An 18785-nucleotide genomic window follows, 5' to 3' on the forward strand; every position below is an offset into this window, starting at 1 on the left:
AGCAGACAAACTCTCTAAGCTAAAAAGTGGACTGTTAGCTCAGCAGACTGTGTTACTACATATTTCCTGACTTTTTATGTAAAGAACCCAGAGAGGGTTATTTGTTTTTGTTATTGATTACAGAAAAAGTGTTATTATATATTTGCTGATTATTATTATTTTTTATCATTTTTTTTTTTTTAGGTGAACAACCCAGAGAGGATTATTTGATATCAGATTGGATTAGTTATATTTGGTTTTATCTGGCTTTCTGGGAAACAATAAATGTTTATATTTAGACACCCCTGCGATCGTCACACTTTTTCTGTTTCAAACTGACCCTGGCTCCCAATCAGAGGATGGAAACGTCATGTGGCCCCCACTGCAAAAGGTTTGGGGACCCCTGCCCAGATCTTAATAATTGTGAATAAGAAACATTCATAAAACATTCATTAAATGTTATTAGTTTTTCTGAAACACAAACTGCTGCAGTTTATCTGACAGCTTTGTCAACTAATGACAGGTAACCTGTCATTTACTTATGACTGAAGGATGGACCTGTCTGTAAACACCCACCTAGAAATCACGTTTACGCTGCATAACTGCTTTATTCAATAAAAAATGTCCCTCCATACCTTATCTGTGGATGACAGGACTGCATTTCCTGATGTGCGTCTTTAACGCCCGTTTCTTCACAGCTGCTGCTTCATACAGAATCCCCTCACAGACATTTTGGAACATTTGTAAACAGTTGGTGTTGATATTTCTGTGTGTTCTCTGTCACTACATCTGCTAAATATTCCACGATTAAAGATTAATTTAACGTTTTATCCTTTCGTCCTTTTTTATTGTTTACCTGCAGAAAGGACGTCACCCACAACAAACAACTTCTGGGTGACCCCTCTGCTTCAGACAAAATATTAAAAAAGGAATTTAAATGTTCATTATCCATTTGCTCCATTTTTTATTTGATATGTAAATGGCAAATACATGGATTATTATGGAACATTGTTGTTTGGATGATAATATCCAGCGTCGCTTCATTTATCTAAAATAACTTTCAGTTCAAATGACGGACAAACGTCATCATCCAATAAATGTTGTCCCATAGTATGTACTTCTTCCGGTTTCTGAAATTTTTTAACATTTCATTTTGGTTTCTTAAATGTTTTAATTTTTAATATTTCATTTTGTGGTCTGGAAATTATTATTATTATTATTATTTTTCATTTTTGTTTTTTAAGTTTTGGTTTGTGAAATTTTGTTTTGTTCAACATTGCTTTTTAACATTTGTGTATTTTTTTTTTTTATTGTCGCGATCTTAAAAATGTTTCTGTATCAACTGCGCTCCTGCGTGCTCGCTCGGTTTGGGAGCAGTGTTCAGGGGGTGTGTTTGTCACTTGGGGGCGGTAACCTTTCTGGTTGATTTGATTGGCCAAAATTTGCAACTTTTAAATGGCTGTAATAGAAAGAAAAACGTCAGATGTAACATGGATTAAAACGTTAACCAACGGCCAAGAGCAAGATACTTTTTAGGTACATTTATTTGTAACCTTTATAGTTAGCCAGAGACAGAGCTACTACGCAACTCAAAGTATAGGAAGCGTGCATTAGCATGTGGTTAACAAATGCTAACAATAGAGCAGCATCTCACAAATGTATAAAATGTATATGTAAATTTACCTAATAAAGTGATTTTCCACATGAGAAAAACTTACAGCACAAAAAGCCCGCTGCACTTTCTTACCTTCTTCTTGGCCGTTCGTTAAAAATTTAATTCATGTTACATCTGACACGTATTTTTCTGTTAAAGCCTCTAAAAAATGAAAGTCCCGCCCCATTGCCTCCCCGGTTTTGACCTGCAGATTCCGGCCAATCAGATCAACCAGAAAGGTTGACAAGTGACAAACACACCCCCTGAACATTGCTCGCAAATCGAACGAGCATGCAGTTAGGATTGCAACTGTGCAGTCGTAAATGCGGGGTCACTCAGTTAGCGTCGCGTTTGGGCAGTTGTAAGGTTCGCTCACTCAGTTCATGAATGCACTCGCTCAGTTTATCTGAGCAAGTACTCTACAACTACTCGCAACTAGTCTACTACCTTGTGATTTTGTAGGGGCTCAATGAGGTTTTGTTTTAGTGTAAGGCTTTGGTAACTCTTTAGACAGAGTAAACATCAACCTTGATAATGTCTCAATCTCTTGTTCTTTCTTTATGTGAATTGCTCTTAGTCTGGCCCATCCTTTGGCATCAATAGACCCAGAGAGGGGCTATTAAATGGGGAATTTCTTGGGCACCCAAACCGCACCGCAATAAAGTGGCAATTCTAGGAGGGGGAATATTTTTGTCTGTTTTATTGCTTTCTAATATTACTTTTAAGAATTAGGGGTTATATAATTTGAGGGATTTTATTGGACAGTTTTATTTGTTTTATTTAATTTTATTTATCTATTTATTCTAAGTATTAGGGGACTTAAGTTTAGGGTTTATTTTATTTTTTTATTTTTTGGACAGAGGGAGAAACCAGAGCACCTGGGGGGTGTTCTAGAAAGAAGGTTATGCTAGCTCCCACGGTAAATTTGAGACTAAGGAAGTTGATAACCTCAGCTTTCGGTGTGGGTTATTGACCAAATGTGTTTAGTTATTTAACTGTTTTACTGTGTTTTGCCCAGTTATTTTGTCCTATTATGCTTAAGTCTCTGCACCATGAGTGAGAGGGAGGGCCAGGATGATAAGTTCATATGGCACCCCTACTTTTACTTGTTGCAAAGACAATGATGGGAAATTCTTTTATGAATTTCCCATCATTGTGCATGTACATGCACTCTGTGCATTTTTTCAGTAATACGTAAATTTGAGTTGTATAAACAATTATTGAGTTTTATAGATGTAAAAAAAATTAGGATGAATAAATTTAACTCACTTATTTGTTACCAATAGAAGTAATTCATTTAAGTTGGCAAAATTGGATAAGGTATATATATATATATATATATATATGCGTCACAAGGAAAATGGAAACAAGATCAGAAACTCGTGTGTTTACTTTGTCTGTTCTTCTACTACAAGCAGAAACTCTTTCTTTTGAAGATGATGCAGCCGTGTTACTTTTTTGATGGACGTATAATCTTCATACGCCGTCATGAAAACCTCACACTCCGTTTCACTGAAGTACAGCGCTTTCTTTTTTTTTCACCACACGTTTCCATGGTGCTTCCGGAAATCGGCGATCTATTGAGAATGTCTTCATGTACTTGCTGTGCACGAGTATTAACTCAGGGTTACCAAGTCGAGCGTAATTACGCCAACTCATATCCGGTCTTTTGGAACCTACATACCCAGAGTAAGCAAGTTCAGACGGATTTCAGCCAGAGTTCAGGGTTAAAATCAGGGTAGTTTAAACATGCTTCCTGTATAACCCCCCTGGATAAAACCCTGTGGTTAAAAAGTTTTATTTACTATTTATTATATTTTATTGTATTATTTATTTATTCTATGTATCAATTGCATAATTGGTGATGTGATACGTACAGAAATGCTGGTTTGAAATGGGGGAGGGGTCTTTTAGGGGTTACTTATTGTTTTTACCTCAAATCTATTTTTAGGGTAAAGAAGCACACACAGACACACAACCAAATACACCTTTGCAAAACAATCAAACCACCTTAACGCACAAAGATACACACACATTGACACTCACCTACTAAAACACACACATTTACACAGATGCACACATGTGTACATGTCCACATGTACTTACCTAAACACACTCTCACCCACATTAACACACAGAAGCACACATGAACTGAACAGATTTTAGGAGTGAAAATGCCAGAAACTGCAAAAAAAGAAAAACTTTCTAAATTGTTTTGTTTATTTATTAGGCTCATGTTAAAAACAATAAATAAATGCAAACAGCAACAAAAACATGTAATGACTTTAAAATGATAAATTTTAGCAACATGAATTTAACACAACAGTTTATCAAATGTCCTCTAATCTAAATGGTGAAGTATAAAAATGTTTGGAGATGTTTCCCCAACATTTTCATTTGTCTTCACGAATAAACTGAAGCACCTTTCTTGCTCTACTTGAGACTTTGAAAAACAAAAACCGCTAACTGAATCCCAACATAAACATGAAGTCACTGGAATCATGTGATCATGATGTTTGGCGCATTGACTTCATAAGAAAACTGGACCGTGCGCCGAAAACCAAAACCTAAAAAACAAAAATGAAAAAACATAAAAAAAATAAAAAAATTCTAGAAATCAAAATTAAATACTCATTAACTCATTTTCTAATTCGATTATTCCCTTTCTGGGTCATGGGAGCCTATCCCGGCCACTTGCAGGTGATGGCTGGGGACACCCTGGACAGGGCCAAAATCACAAACTCGTGCACTCTCATATTCACACCTATGAACAATTCAGAGTAACCACTTAACCTATGAAGAATGTTTTTGGACAGTGGGAGGAAACCGGTGTCCCGGAAGAAAACCCACGCATTTGTAAGAATGGCTGCCATAGAAACTGTGACTCTGATCGATTCAGACCAATCACTGCTTACTGACGTCTTCTGGCTCCAATATGGCAGCTTCTGCATTCATCTGGATCAACCCACATCATTATGTTCCAAAATTCTGACCGGCCCTCAAATTGTTGCAGTTCTCCAAGTGAATACTATAGACTATTTTCAAAAGAAAGTGTTATTACATAAAATAACATGAAAAAAAATTCTTGAAATAAAAAATATATATATGTGTGCACATTCCGGTTTCACTTATTTTGGAAGTTTGAATGAATTTATGAATGAATATTGATATCTGTTTCCCGCCTACTAATTAGTTATTGTGAGAAATTATTAAAGTGATTCATCGTTTCACTTTTATGAGTATCATTAACTATTACATAAATAAAAGCAAACTGAGCTACTGTGTTGTTTCAGGAGAGTCTATCAAAGTGGTTGCCCTTCATTTGGACTTTAACCATGAAGTAACTCTCAGTTTCAAAAAGGTTGGTGACCCCTGGTGTAAACAAAGGGATCAAGGGAAATAAGTGAAAGCTTATTTTCGCCCCAGCAGTCCTGCCCCACAACTCAGAGAAAAAATTCTGAATGACTCTTGTGGCTCTGCAGAAACTATGTCCTGATAAAAAGACAGTGTTTGAAAACATTTGGGCTGAAAAATGGCATAATCCTAATTAAAAGACCTTGGCACGCTTTTAAAAATAGATCCACAGATGTTCTGAGTGGGTCTTTAAGCCCACTGCAGAACATTAGCATGGAAAAACGTTTATGATTCAAAGACAAATTACAATATTTTTTAGTTAAAAAATGTAAAGATTGTGTTTGTTTTCTTTTGTACATCTGTAAAGCAAGTCTTTTTCAGTTACTAATATTACAGGTTTAGAATTTCCAGTATTGAAATAACAGTGTCATTTATTTTGCGTGTTATTCACTAAAGATCATGCAAAATGTGGCATTTAAATTTGAAACGAGTATGTCACTTTCTGCTGTTGGAATGATTAGAAAAACTTGAAATGTTCTAAACAGACAAGAAGAAGAAAAGACAAAGTCACAATTCATGCTGCGGATTGTCATTTCTCATGTGATCTTCTGTGCTGCCCTAATTCACAGTCAGGACGAGAATTTGCTCTGCTCAGAGTGACACGACGCCCCAACAGGAACATGAAAAAATCAAATTAAAAATACACGTGAAAGTAAAAGAAAAAAGAAAATGCTCAGGGTTTAATAAGCAAACATTAAAACCCAGTCAGCAAACACTGAAAACATTGATCATCACCCAAAGTTCTTTGGCGTTTTAAATTAACTGTTTGCTGCGTTATCATGCCATGTAACCCCATCGATCACTTGTTGATTAAACCTAATGAGAGGATAAAAGCTGTGAGCTTCTCTGGGATTCTGCCAACCACCGACCATTTGATTGTGTGTGTGAGTGATTAGCTGTGCGGTGACTTGGGCTGACCTACTACTTGCCATATAATGAAAAGCTTCCTCTTCAGCGGAAGAAACTCTGTGACCCTAATATCCTTCAAACTTTTAATAGTGGAAACATCTGGCCTTCCTCGCAGGGCCGTATCAACCACCTTCCCGCTCTTTCGACGCACAACTATACGCGTGTGCAATCACAGCGGATATTACACTATCCGCTTGATCAATCAACTTCCCACAGGCGCATTTACCTTTCTCATCTCAATCATGCAGCTAATATGCTTCCTTTTCCTTGCTCAATTTCACCGAGGCGAGGATGCTAAACGAATGCTGACAACATGCTGTTGGTTTATAAGCACTCCTTTTTTCTAACAACTGCAAAAGAGGGGGCCTGACTGTAATCTCTGGAATTACCTTTTGGGGAAATCATTGTGCAGTTATCCAAAGGCGATGAAGGAAGAAGGACGGTAAAGGGTTAATACAATGGCCCTCGGAACTGTTCCAAAGAAGTTGTTGCTTTTAGCCATAATTTGAAAAAATGAGCTCAGTCACCTGTGCAAGTACACAACAGTTCTGCTAATTATTCTTCTCTTTGAAGAGGACAAAAAATGGGCAAAAACATGGAGCAAGGGGGGCGTCAGGTCAGGCAGTCAAGGACATTGGGGTAAACCAACAAAGCACACAGAAAACGGAGTGCACATCCCATCTTTTGTTCCTGCTTGGCGGCCCTTTTCCTTTTTTCCTCCTCCTGGGAGATAAGAGAAAGGCAGAAAGATGAAAAACACTTGTGAGTGAGATTGTGTGAGAAGAAAAGGCTTAGAGCACTGGCAACATTCACAGAGGAAATAACATTCCTCTGGAGGAGGCGTCCTCACATTACTTGATGAGATGGAGGAATGAGCAGAGAACTGGGCGGCAGACTGTGTGAGAGTGGCAGCGATATGGAGGATGGAACAGGTCAAAGGGAAAATGGGGAGGGCACAAAGGTTGGGCCTCATGGCAAGGACTCATTTCAGCAAAAAATAAAAACTCTATCTCGGTTTCATTCCACCTTTATAATTTAACTTTTCAAGGGATCCTATGAAGTAAAAAATAAGCCTACAATAAGAAAAGTATGCCCTATCTTGGAGCCATATTGATTTTTTTTACAATTAGTATTAATGAATGTGGAATAAAAGGAGAAAAACACGTATTTAAATTTATAATAAAGCCCGAAGAAGCTCTACTATTTTCAAGATGTGTAATTATAACCAACAAAAACTTATCTGAAAGTTAGCCCGAAGCCATGTTTCTGAAGCATGCAACAAACTAATTAAAAAACGTGTTTAAAACATCAAACTGTCAAACTGCAAATGCTTAGCATCTTTTCTGCAGACCTTGAACAAGACCTTAACACCATAATTCAAGTTTGTGCTTCTTCAAATTCTTTAGTAAAACCCTAAGCATCACAGTACTCAAGCAGATTTTCAAGAATGAAATATAATATTAAACAACTTCATGCACAGAACACAAATAGTCTTTATTTCATATTTTAATGAGTACGACAGAGTATAAGGGCCACCATGAAATGAAAAAAGGTGAGAAAAAAGGATTAAATTATGAGAAAAATGTCCAAAAAAATGTAGGAGACAACATTTTATATGAATAATTATAATAATTTTTGTTATAAAATGATGAGAAAAAGTCAAACATTTTATGGGAATAAAGTAAAATTCAGAGAAAAAAAAGTCATGAATTTGTTAGAAAGAAATAAAATTTCTATGTGAATAACGTCGTGAAATTATGAGGGACAAAATCTACTTTTTCTTTTGGGGGGGGTAAATTTAATGAAAAAATTTGTACAAGACAAGGAAAAAGAACAAAATTTTGTGAGAATAACTTGATGATGATGTAAAAAAAAGTTATACGATTAAATAAAAAGTCACGTGTTTATGAAAGTAATGTTAAAAAATGATAATAAGAAAAGTTAAATTAATAATATCAGTAAAGAATGTCTAAGAATAGAGTAAAAAAAAATTAAAACAAAACCTTTCATTAGAATATTTTAAATTTATTATTAAATTCATTATTAAATTTATTATTAAATTAAGTCATAATTTTACAAGAAAGAAGTTCTGTTTTTTTTTAAAAGCAAAGTTGTAATTTCATGCAAAAGAGTTGTACATTTAAAAAACAAGTAAGATAAAATAGATTTAGTAGTGCGATATCCACCCGATTTCTCTGAATTACCAGCTATTAGCTAAACAGGTGTGTTCAATTGTCTTTGATTAAACAATTTAAAAACTAAATGTAGCCTTAGGTTTTAAATAGCTTTTTCCCTGTAAATGTATGACTTTCTTAAGCATAAATTTACAACTTTATTCTGGTAAATTGTTTATTTTTTTAAAATAATACAGCTATTTCTTATAATTTTATGACTTCATTCTCATAAAATTTTGACTTTTTTCTCAAAATTGTATTTTTTTGACTTTACTCTCATAGTTGCTCTTGTTATTTTATGGTGGCTTTAATAGGTTGTTATAATAGAGTCAATGCAGCATAAATTTCGCTGTCAGATAAGATAGTCCAACTTCAGACCCTGTGATTATGGTGAAAGAAAACGATTTTTGCTACAGAATGTTTTACATTTCTTGCAGACATACTTCAAACTTACTGAACAAAGGCAGATAAATTTTGACTTTCAGAATAAAAAACAGTGACAGAAATAAAACTGAAAGAAACAAAATTCAAATCAAAGACTGCTGCAATATCTGTTGCATTATTCTTTTTTTTCACTGCATGATAAAGAAAAATAAGCTGTAACTGATCTGAAATGTGATGGATAATGTCAAAATAAACCTGGCAATGGAGTTTTTTTCATCAGTCAAGCAGGAGATGAGGAGATTTAGAGAGAGACAGCGGACGATGAGGAGATCAGAAAGGGCAAAAGAGGACTCCTGTTCCCCTCTTGTGTGATAACATACTGCTTTGTTTTTCTCTTTGCTCTTGTGGATCAGTGGCCCTGTGTGAGCTACCTCCTTTTAAGTGGGCCTGATGCCTTGAGCTAGTGATGTGTACCACTCTGATCACCCATCCAACCGATACCAGTCCCCAAACACACGCATCCGTGACTCCTCTTAATATCCTTTTTGGTTGTCTGATCAAAAGAAAGAAAGACTATTTTCAGTCACATGACCCACGCAGCTGCCTGGAGGGCAAAATAGCAATCCAAGATGGTGGTTTGCACTAGACTTTGTGCTACAGAATACAGCATAGGGTCAGTTTTCCAGCAGTTTCGTTTATTGAGTTTCTTCTAAAAAAGCAACAAAAAGAAAAAAATATGAAAGGTTGTGAGTTTTGGGTTCCAGTGATCCATTTCTAACACCCGCAGAACCGTTTTTTTCCAACGGCAAAGTCACTTCCAGAGCGGAACTTCAGCATATCTATGTCTACATGGTCGAGTTAGCCTCACTTTACACAACAGAGCACAATACAGACAATTGTTTCTAATTCCTAATGGGTCAACAATACTCAATAATTTGTACAGATACTGTAATTTGTGGAGTATGAAGCATGTTTTTTGCATAGTTTGGCCAAGGGTGGGACCTATACTCAGATGCAACTTAAAAATAAGTAGCAACAAACACTAGAGGGCATTGTTGGTGTGTGTATTAGTATTTGCTACTGATAGCAACACTGAAAAAGAAGCGTCGCTCTGACTTACCCCGGGCTTCACAGAATTGGTCCAAAGTGAAACAGGAGATGAAGAATTCAAAGAATTTAGTGATTTGATGTAATATAAAGAGTTTATACCATGGTCCGGGTGAATACTTAATTCTGATCGGCTGCTGGGTGTGCATTAAAAAGTGAAATACCATAGTGTTAACCACACGGCTAAAAAAGAAGTTCCGGTCACGTAGTTTAAATGTTCTGTATCACTGCGCTGGCTTCTTTAAAACAAACTTTAGCTTCATCATCTGGACAAAAACAAGCTGAAACTGAACTTTCTCTCTGAACTGATGCTTCATTAAACCCATCGTGGCGAACAGTATATATCATTTTATATCGCCAGACCTTGACTGTAGCGGTGGTATGGCACGGTAACATGACCGTGACAATGCGCGACACCACGTAACAAATAGTCCACTTCTCGTGAAAAAGTGATCCAAGCCATAAAATAACAAAAATAAAGGACTAAAAGCTGTTTAAATATTTATTTCTTTTGTAAGTGACCCTGGTATAAGTGGTTTAAGGCCTTTGAAGTGTCCATGATCAGCATTAACGCACTTCGTGGAAGCAACCAAATTTTTATTTTTTTCTTAATTTCTTAAGCATTATATGGCTGCTGAGATTTACGCTCAGGATCAACTTATGGTCCAAAAATACGGTAAAAAGGAAAAAAATAAATCCTTATTACAAAAGTGAAGACGAGAGATCTTATCTGTTGTTACTTCTTGAGGTAATGTTAAATGAGGTAATGTTTTGGCAGGAAAAATTTTCAAATAATCTCTTTGTATTCCAGTATCCAGAGGAGCTCCAGCCAACATCCAGTTTATGTTCAGTGTACATCATTTTAGTTAAGTACAATGAAAAATATCCAAAAAGTATTATACAGCAACTGTCAGCAAACAGAAAAAAATGAAAAACATCCTTCAACTGTTGACAAAGTGCTCAATACAAATGCGAGTGTTTTCTGGTTCCCCTCTGGGGCCGCTTGTCGTTTGAAATATGCAAAACCACAACCAATATTTTTTTTTAATTTTTATTTCAGACGCAATTCTCTAGAAAAAAAAAAAGAAGTCCTAGCATGACTCCTCAGAGATGTCTGCTTCCAATGAAGCAACAACTATCAGACATTCTTCTTTTGGATGCAAGGTGGTTCAGTTTTTGTAAGTTGGTGTGCATACAAAGACAGCCACTTCCTGCCTTAGCAAGTGACACCATGTGATAAAGGACTTAAGAATTTTACAACCTATAGCAGATCACATTCCCAAATCCCAATCATGAATACCATAGAAACAGATTTAGTGTAGCAAGATGATGCCTGTGAGGATCTACTGTTATGCTCTCATATGTATATAACTTGGTGAGGAGGTCATGGAAAGATGTGATGTAAGATCAGGATGACAAAGTAGAAGAGAAAAGAGGGTAAAACAAGGATGGTCTGTAATTTACCAAACAAAAACTTCCTCATGAGATAATGAGGCCTCATATGGAACGATTCGTTTTCCCTGCCTGCTTTTTTTCCCTGTTTAGGCCCAAAGAAGTGTGCTGGAACCGATCCCAGCCATCCTCCAGCGAGAGGCAGCATCCACACCAGACAGGTGGCCGGTCCAGCACAGGACCACACAGACAAACAACCCCACCTGCTCATGATTAAGTGCAGGCTGGAATCCCCAACCAAGAAACATGCATATTTATAAACTGAAAGAGGAAGCACACACATACATGAACGCAAGCAAAGTCCACAAGAAATGGCTCAGATTGAAATTTCAATATTTACCACCATGAAACTTAATGCGAAAAATCAATTTCATATGGAAGTACAAGTATTGGGCCGAATCCGAATTCTTCCCCTACCCCTTCAGCTTCTCCCTATGTCTCCAATTGTAGGTGCATTTGGAGGGGTAGGGTTGTCCGAAATAGTTTTTGAAGGGGAAACACTTGTAGCTGCGTTGTGTGCATTTTTTTCATGTGGGTGTGCTCTAGAGCACAGACGTTTGTTTGTAGATGTAAGCAACGCATTTTTTGTTTACGCATGACTTTTTAAAGTTACAAAACTGATGTTGTTATGCATTTTCCGAGCGCTGGCAGCTACGTACTAACGTGGATGACTAGCGACTATTGATGATGTCATGGAGTGAGAGATTAATGTGAATAAGAGGACACTATTTTTCTGTTATTCTCTGATTGGAGGGCTAAATGTAGGGGTGGGGAGAAGCCGTAGGGGTAGTGGAAGTATTCAGATTCGGCCTTGGTCTGCATACTATTTGGTAATTCAAACTCATACTTATTTAACTTCTGCTGATATTTATTGCATGGACTTAAAATACACTGGGGGGTTCACCCACATGCCAGACAAAAACTAAAATCCCTAAAAATACACAAACTGGAGATCTTATAAAATCCAAATGGATGATAAAACAAAGAAAACTATGATCTAAAAAAGGGGTGGCCAATTATCTTTTCCATGGGGCCACATAAGAGACAGAGAATATTGTAGAGGGCCGGTCCAAAGGCTGAATTCAATTCTCCATATTATTACTATATTTTCCGGATTATAATGCGCTACCTTTATCACACGTTTTCAACCCTGTGCCTGATTCAGTGATGCGGCTAATTTATGCATTTTTTCTAATGACCGCTAGGGGCGCTCGAGCAGAAAGGGTAAGAGTGACACAGGGGGAATACGGTATATGTGTCGAGGAAGACTCAAGTTTGATGTAAATTCCTGCTTTGTAAATGAATAGCACGAACAGACCCTCAACATGGAAAATGCAAGAAGAAATGCATATGACGCAGCTTTCAAGTTAAAAGCAGTCGTTAAAAGTAATGTGAAAAAAATCCACCATCACCAACAGGTTTGGAAAAGACGGTTTGCTGCGTGACGGAGAGAACAGCGCAAGCTCAGGAGAGAATTTGCCTCAAGATGAGAGTGACACTGACAGCGACAACGAAGGAGAGAGTGTGTGGTGAGAAATATCTGACGCTATTCCAATCTGACACTGAGGAGGAAGACTTCCATGGTTTCAATGCACAGGAAGCGCGCCTATAAGTTACTGCTGCTCTCAGTGACCTTTTTTTTTTCTCTCTCAGTGACTTTTACCGGTATGTTTTTTTAACCAGCCCTGTTAGTGCTGTTACTACCATAATGCTGCCGTGTTACTGCCACGTCACATGCACTGATTGGAATAGAGCTGATACGGTGTGGGATTTTTGATCACCGCAGTGATGAAGCAGCAGGAGTTGCGGTGTCGCAACTCCTCCAAACACACAATCCCCTGGTGGCCGCGTCACAAATGAATACGGTAAAGTTAATAATTATGACGCACTATTCTTTATTAACAAATAACAATAACAACTAACTATCTAACTAATGAACAAACTACAGTGTACAGGTGTTGTAGAATGAGTATGTGTGTCAGCGAGCTGTGCGTGAGCAGAGCAAGTGAGTGAGTGAGAGCGCTCCCTCTTGCGCTGCACGTCCCCTCCCTCCATATCCATTTCAGCACATACACGTCCTCATTCTACAGCACATGTTTCAATGTAGGCACTTGCGGCTTATAGACCGATGCGGCTTATGTATGTACAAAATGTTTTATCCTTTAAAAATGTAACGGGTGCGGCTTATAATCAGGTGCACTCTATATAAATATAAATTACGGTAATTGTATTTTTTTTATAATATGCAATAAATAGCATTGTTATGACTAGCTAGTATGAGTAGGCTATATGCTATAATTAAGCAATGAAAAAGCTACGTTACCTTACAAAAAATAATCCTTTATTTAAGAAAATTTCCCAAACCAATGGCAAACAAAATATGAACTTTTCTTTTTATAACTATTTATGATTTATATTAGTGAACATTTTCCGTCACACACACTCCAAAATACATTCTGAGTTTCAAATACTGTTGGAAAGAGGTTTTTAGCATTATAAGGACATCACAATAGTGTCTTTGTGCTCCAAACATTAAGCAAGACACATCATATTATAAGTCTTTGAACATCACTAAACTGTGATTTTGAGAAAAAGGCTTCCAAAGAAAGTATCCCAGTCCACTGCTAGTCAGTGGCTTTACACACCTACATTTGTAGGTTAGCCACCCAATTTGGTGTTTTTAAGCTGTTTTTTTCTTGTTGTTTTTTTGTTGTTCAGTGAGTGAAATCTAGTCTCTGCTGGGCTTTAACCAGTGCATCAAAGTCAGGTTCAATTTTTGAGGTCTAGATGCGAAGCACAGCTGACAGATGATCATCAGAGAGAGAGCTCCCGTTTGTGGATTTTGTAAACTTCATCACGGAGAATGTTTGTTCACATATGTAGGTAGAGCCAAAGAGAACCAACTTCTATTGAGCATGTCTCCTCATGTTTGGAAAGTTCTCCTCCTCAAGAGAAGAGTAGAAATACAGGAGAGATCCTGACTTAAAGGGCTCTGCCAGTACTGCATCAGACTGCAGGTTAATGAGCTCCACCTGAACATCACTGGGTGCATTATGCACACTGCAGGCAAACGGAGAGGATATCATGTGAATTTCCTCCTCGATTGTTCTAAGATCTTCAAATTGCCTTGAAAACTCACCATGCAATGCTCCTAGCATGGATGAGTACCTGCAGAGGTGATCAGCTGAAGGTGTGTCTTCTTCAGGGTTTCCAAATGAGTGTGAGTGTTGCTCTCCAGTTGGCTTGAAAGAAACTGCAGCTTTCTCATGAAAGCCTTCACCAGGCTATGCATTTGATGAAGAAAAGGCCCTTGCCTCGCAGTTTGGTGTTCAGGTCATTCATCAGTGCAGTCACATCGACAACAAATGCAAAATCTGCCAACCAGTCCTCATCTGAAAGCTCTGGGATGTCTTTGCCTTTTTTTCCCCACAGAATTCTCGGATCTCTGCCTTCATGTCCCAAACTCTTTTTAGCACTTTGCCCAGGCCGAGCCATCTGACAGCTGGGTGTCAGCTGATGTCACTATACTCAGACTCATGCTCCTCTAAAAGTGCAACAAACTGTCTTGGATTCAATGCCAGTGCCCTGATGAAGTTTACATCAATAACATGGGAAATTTTTAGCACTGACCTGCACAACACATGTTGGCGTTTAATAAAATGGAAAAATACCAACTTTTAATCTGCATCAATTTCAGTCACTTTATCTTGCATACGTTTCAAAAGTCTGACATTTTTACCTCTAAGATTTGGAAAAAACGTCCGTTGCGACACCTGCCAGTTTGTCCCACTTTAACCCCAAGGGTATCTATACAGCCATTTACCTCCGTAAATAAATCCCTGTTGTCGTTCCTTTGATGGGCCGCATTGCTGCAAGCTCATCCATAATCTTGAATTCTGTTATCCCACAGACAAATATGAGTATGGTGAAATGAGAAAACGTGTTCATTTTGTAATTTCCAATTTAGTTACCCAAAGGGCCGTATGTGGCCCGGGGGCCGTGCAATGCCCAGGTATGGTCTAAAAACTATCAAGCTAAAAGTGACACAGTAAAAATTAAAAATCTAAGTGGGGGGGGGGCTTGATTAGGAACTAGCAAAAATCTGTAAATCAAATAGCTTCCATGACATTCAGTGATAAATAAGGAATTGAAGAATATGTGGGCGAGTAAAAATTAAAAGGCAAATTAAAAAAAAAGAATATATCAAATGAATGCATGTTATTAGACATTTATTTTGGCAGACATACATTTCTCAACTGTCAGATTCCTAATCCAATGGATGAAAATTAAAGCTGACACATTAAATAATATTTGATAAAATAATTTTTTGGGAAGCAATAATTTTATTTATTATTTCAGCCTTTTTTTTTTTTATAAATTTACCAATATGGTAAACACAAATATTCACCTGATTTACTTTATTAATATATTTTTTCTATTATTCAATTATTGTTTGTTTTATTTTCGAACATACTGTACTGACCAAACCTAATCTGGTTGTAGAAATAAAAGCCTTTTGTGTGTTTTTTAGCACCATAAGATTTGATGAATTGCGTGATGAAATCTATATTTTTAAACAGTTGAATTTATATTATCTGTTGAAAACACATTAAATTAACACAAAAAAAATAAAAGGAGCTGCTATGATTTCTGTGGTGGAGATGACCTTCCTTGATTTGGATGTTTTAAAACCAAATTCATTAAAATATTAAAAGTTATATACATCTTATTTAATTATATCCGAAAGAGTAAAGCCTCATCAAAGACTGTGTGTGTGTGTGTATTGAATATATATCTAGGTGTGTTTGTGTGGGTGTGTGTGTGTGTGTGTGTGTGTGTGTGTGTGTGTGTGTGTGTGTGTGTTCCAGCTCTACAACAAGGTCTTTCGGGTTGAATGTAGTGTCCCCCTTTGAAAGACATTACAAATGAAACTTTTGTTTTTCATGAAGGTGGTCTGGGGAAAAAAAAAACTTATCTACAGCTTTAGGCTTGTCCCCACAGATATATAGGAGCCTGTAAAAAGCTTCATGACCCAGAAACCAAAAAGTAAATGTATAAATTTTGCAAAAAATAATCTTGTCATAGCGAGGAGAAAAAATGTAGTGGGCTTTAGGATGGTAGGATCACAAAATAAGCAAAAACTGAAGATGCAACACAAGCAGAAAGAAATCCAAGGTTATCCAGGGAATAGCATGACTTGGAATGGGAGAGGAACAGAAAAATCTGACAGGATGGGTTAACAGAGCAGACCACAGAGACACAATGGACAAGAGAACAAATGAGCTGACAAAAGCAGCAAGAGACGGGATTCTTCAGGCGCATACATTCAGGGCCTGATGAAACTCGCATGGTTACTATTATATGGAAATTTGTTTTCATTTTGAAATTAATTCATAAGGACTATGGTGGTGACATGCTGTTAGAGTTACACCAACAGCACTACATGTTGCATCATGCAATTGAGGGAAGGTATAGAGATAAAATATAGAAGTTTCCTGAATAAGTGAAGGGACTTAAAAAATGACAGAAAAAAACAGTTGCTTGATGGAACTACATTGAACTTTCGAAATCACGAAAATCTAAGTTTTTTTAGACCATATGATGTGTTTGATTTTTGGTTTACTTGCAAGGTCAGAGTCTCAACATACAAACACCAAGTGAATAAATGTCTGTGTACGATGTGTTTGAGTAAAATTAAAATCCTTGTAATACATCAGGAAAGCCTCTTTTGTTGTCCTATTGTTTTATTAAGAAATATTACCATTGTTGATGTGTTTGAACTGGCTGAAATCCGGTTTAAGTTGGTAATATTTCCCCTCATCATTGGTGTCTTTTTAAATGGAACCTTTGCTAATAAAATAAATCTGTAATGTTGTCTCTGGCCTGGGGGCAGAGAGTGCAGATTAAATTATGGGGGTACATACCCTCTCTGAAACGTGAATTTACTGCTGAAAAGGAAATTACGGCATATCCAATTCACAAAACATGTTTTGACCTGAGGCTGAGACTCCACAATACACCTTCAGTTCAACAGGATTTTATAAATATCTTCTGGATTCTTAGATTGATTTTTCTTTTGTACTAGGAGTCATTTCAACTTGGCAAGGAAGAAAACAGTGTTGGTAATAAATTCAAACCCCCTAAGAAAACTAAATAACTATTTAAAAAAAAAAATGTAATCAATAAAACATTTGATTTAATGCACAGCGAAGAATTTCCACTCTAATAAACATATGTTTTTACTGTACAAAGCCTTTTCTGGAAATTCTTTGAATATCTGAGGAATATTTTTTTTTCTTATTTACGAGAAGAAATTTCACAAGAACTTAAAAAAAAAAAATCTCATGATTCATTATTCACTCCTTAAACACCCACTTGGTTTTGTTGCAGGAAAGGTGCTCAACAAATAAATATGAATTTGAATAAACCTTGCAATGTGACTTAAGGTAAAATGTGTTTTTATAAGAGCCGCCAATATGATTGCACTATGGTTGTTTAGGCTCCCTGCTTATGAGACTCTTGACATGATTAACAAAAACACATTGACAGATTATACAACGGTGTTGGGTTAAAACAACCTGCAACATCAGAATAACTACATAAGGAAAGAAAAACAACAGACCAAAGGTACCTTTAAACGAGTAGAGCGAACAGAGATCATACCCAGCAACAATCTCTCCCCACTCTGGCGCACATTCTGTCGCCTCCTCTTTTGTTAAGTTTGTTGTGTATTCCCTAATTTACATATGCGCCGAGCTCTAAGGAGGGGAAACGGATAAAACACAGCTGCAGTGCTATCAGAAAAAACATTAATTGCACTTTTCTCATGGATCACTGACACAGAGTGTCCTTTGATTCCGGTCTGGAAACAGATAATATGTTGGTGTTGGGAAGATGCTAAGACAGTCAGTTTCCTCCAAAGAGTTTCACCTTCCTGTGAAACAGAACTTGGACACGAACACTTCTGGATGCATGATTATATTACCTATGTAGCTAGGTAATACAAAAAAGCAAAGATAAGATAACTTATGTACATTTTTCAGACAGACGGTTTCAGGTAAACTGAATATTCAAGGTATACACAAGCCCCTGCATGGGATATATCACCGGACCAAAACTGAAGTGGCGGATATCAAGAAGTCCTACCAGTGGCTAGAAAGGGCTGGCCTGCAGGACACCACTGAAGCACTGGCACCTCAGGAACAAGCCCTGAGCAGAGCGATAGAGGCTCAGATCTACCACACCAGACAAGACCCGAGGTGTAGGCTGTGCATAGAGGCGCCTGAAACAATCCATGTAAGATGTTGGCAGGGAAAGCATACATGCAGTGCCAAAATCAAGTGGCTGGAATGGGTAAGTCAAACTGGGTCCTTGCTCCTGAGTGCTGGGCCCCGCCAAATTTCCAACTGTGGCCGAGCCTGGTCGGGCCATATTTACAACACCCCTTGTGGGCCCTCTTTTTTCCCCGGGGTTCCCCCCTTCTGGGCGGGGGCGGCGGGCCCCTGCCTCGCTCCTCCCTGGACCAACCGTGGGCCGGGCGGATGACTGCCTGGAGTGCGGAGTGGGTCTCCCTTGGGGGGTCCTGGCTCGTACCTGGGGTTGGGGCGGGGGGATGCCCGGAACTCCTGGGTGGTGGTGGGGTGCTCGTCTGGGGCTGTGGGCGTCCTTCTCCGGTGGGGCCCTGCGTTGGGTTCTCCCGGCGCGGCGGGGGG

At 37.7% G+C, this 18785-nt stretch overlaps 1 pseudogene; it reads right to left on the bottom strand.

The window, feature by feature from the left end:
• Positions 1 to 14224: 14224 nt before the first annotated feature.
• LOC144995554 (general transcription factor II-I repeat domain-containing protein 2B-like) lies at positions 14225 to 18047 on the bottom strand (annotated as a pseudogene).
• Between the last annotated feature and the right edge of the window lie 738 nt (positions 18048 to 18785).

This window comes from Oryzias latipes, chromosome 11, assembly GCF_053564925.1.
Source record: "Oryzias latipes strain Hd-rR chromosome 11, Olatipes_Hd-rR_3.1".
Taxonomy (NCBI): Eukaryota; Metazoa; Chordata; class Actinopteri; order Beloniformes; family Adrianichthyidae; genus Oryzias; species Oryzias latipes.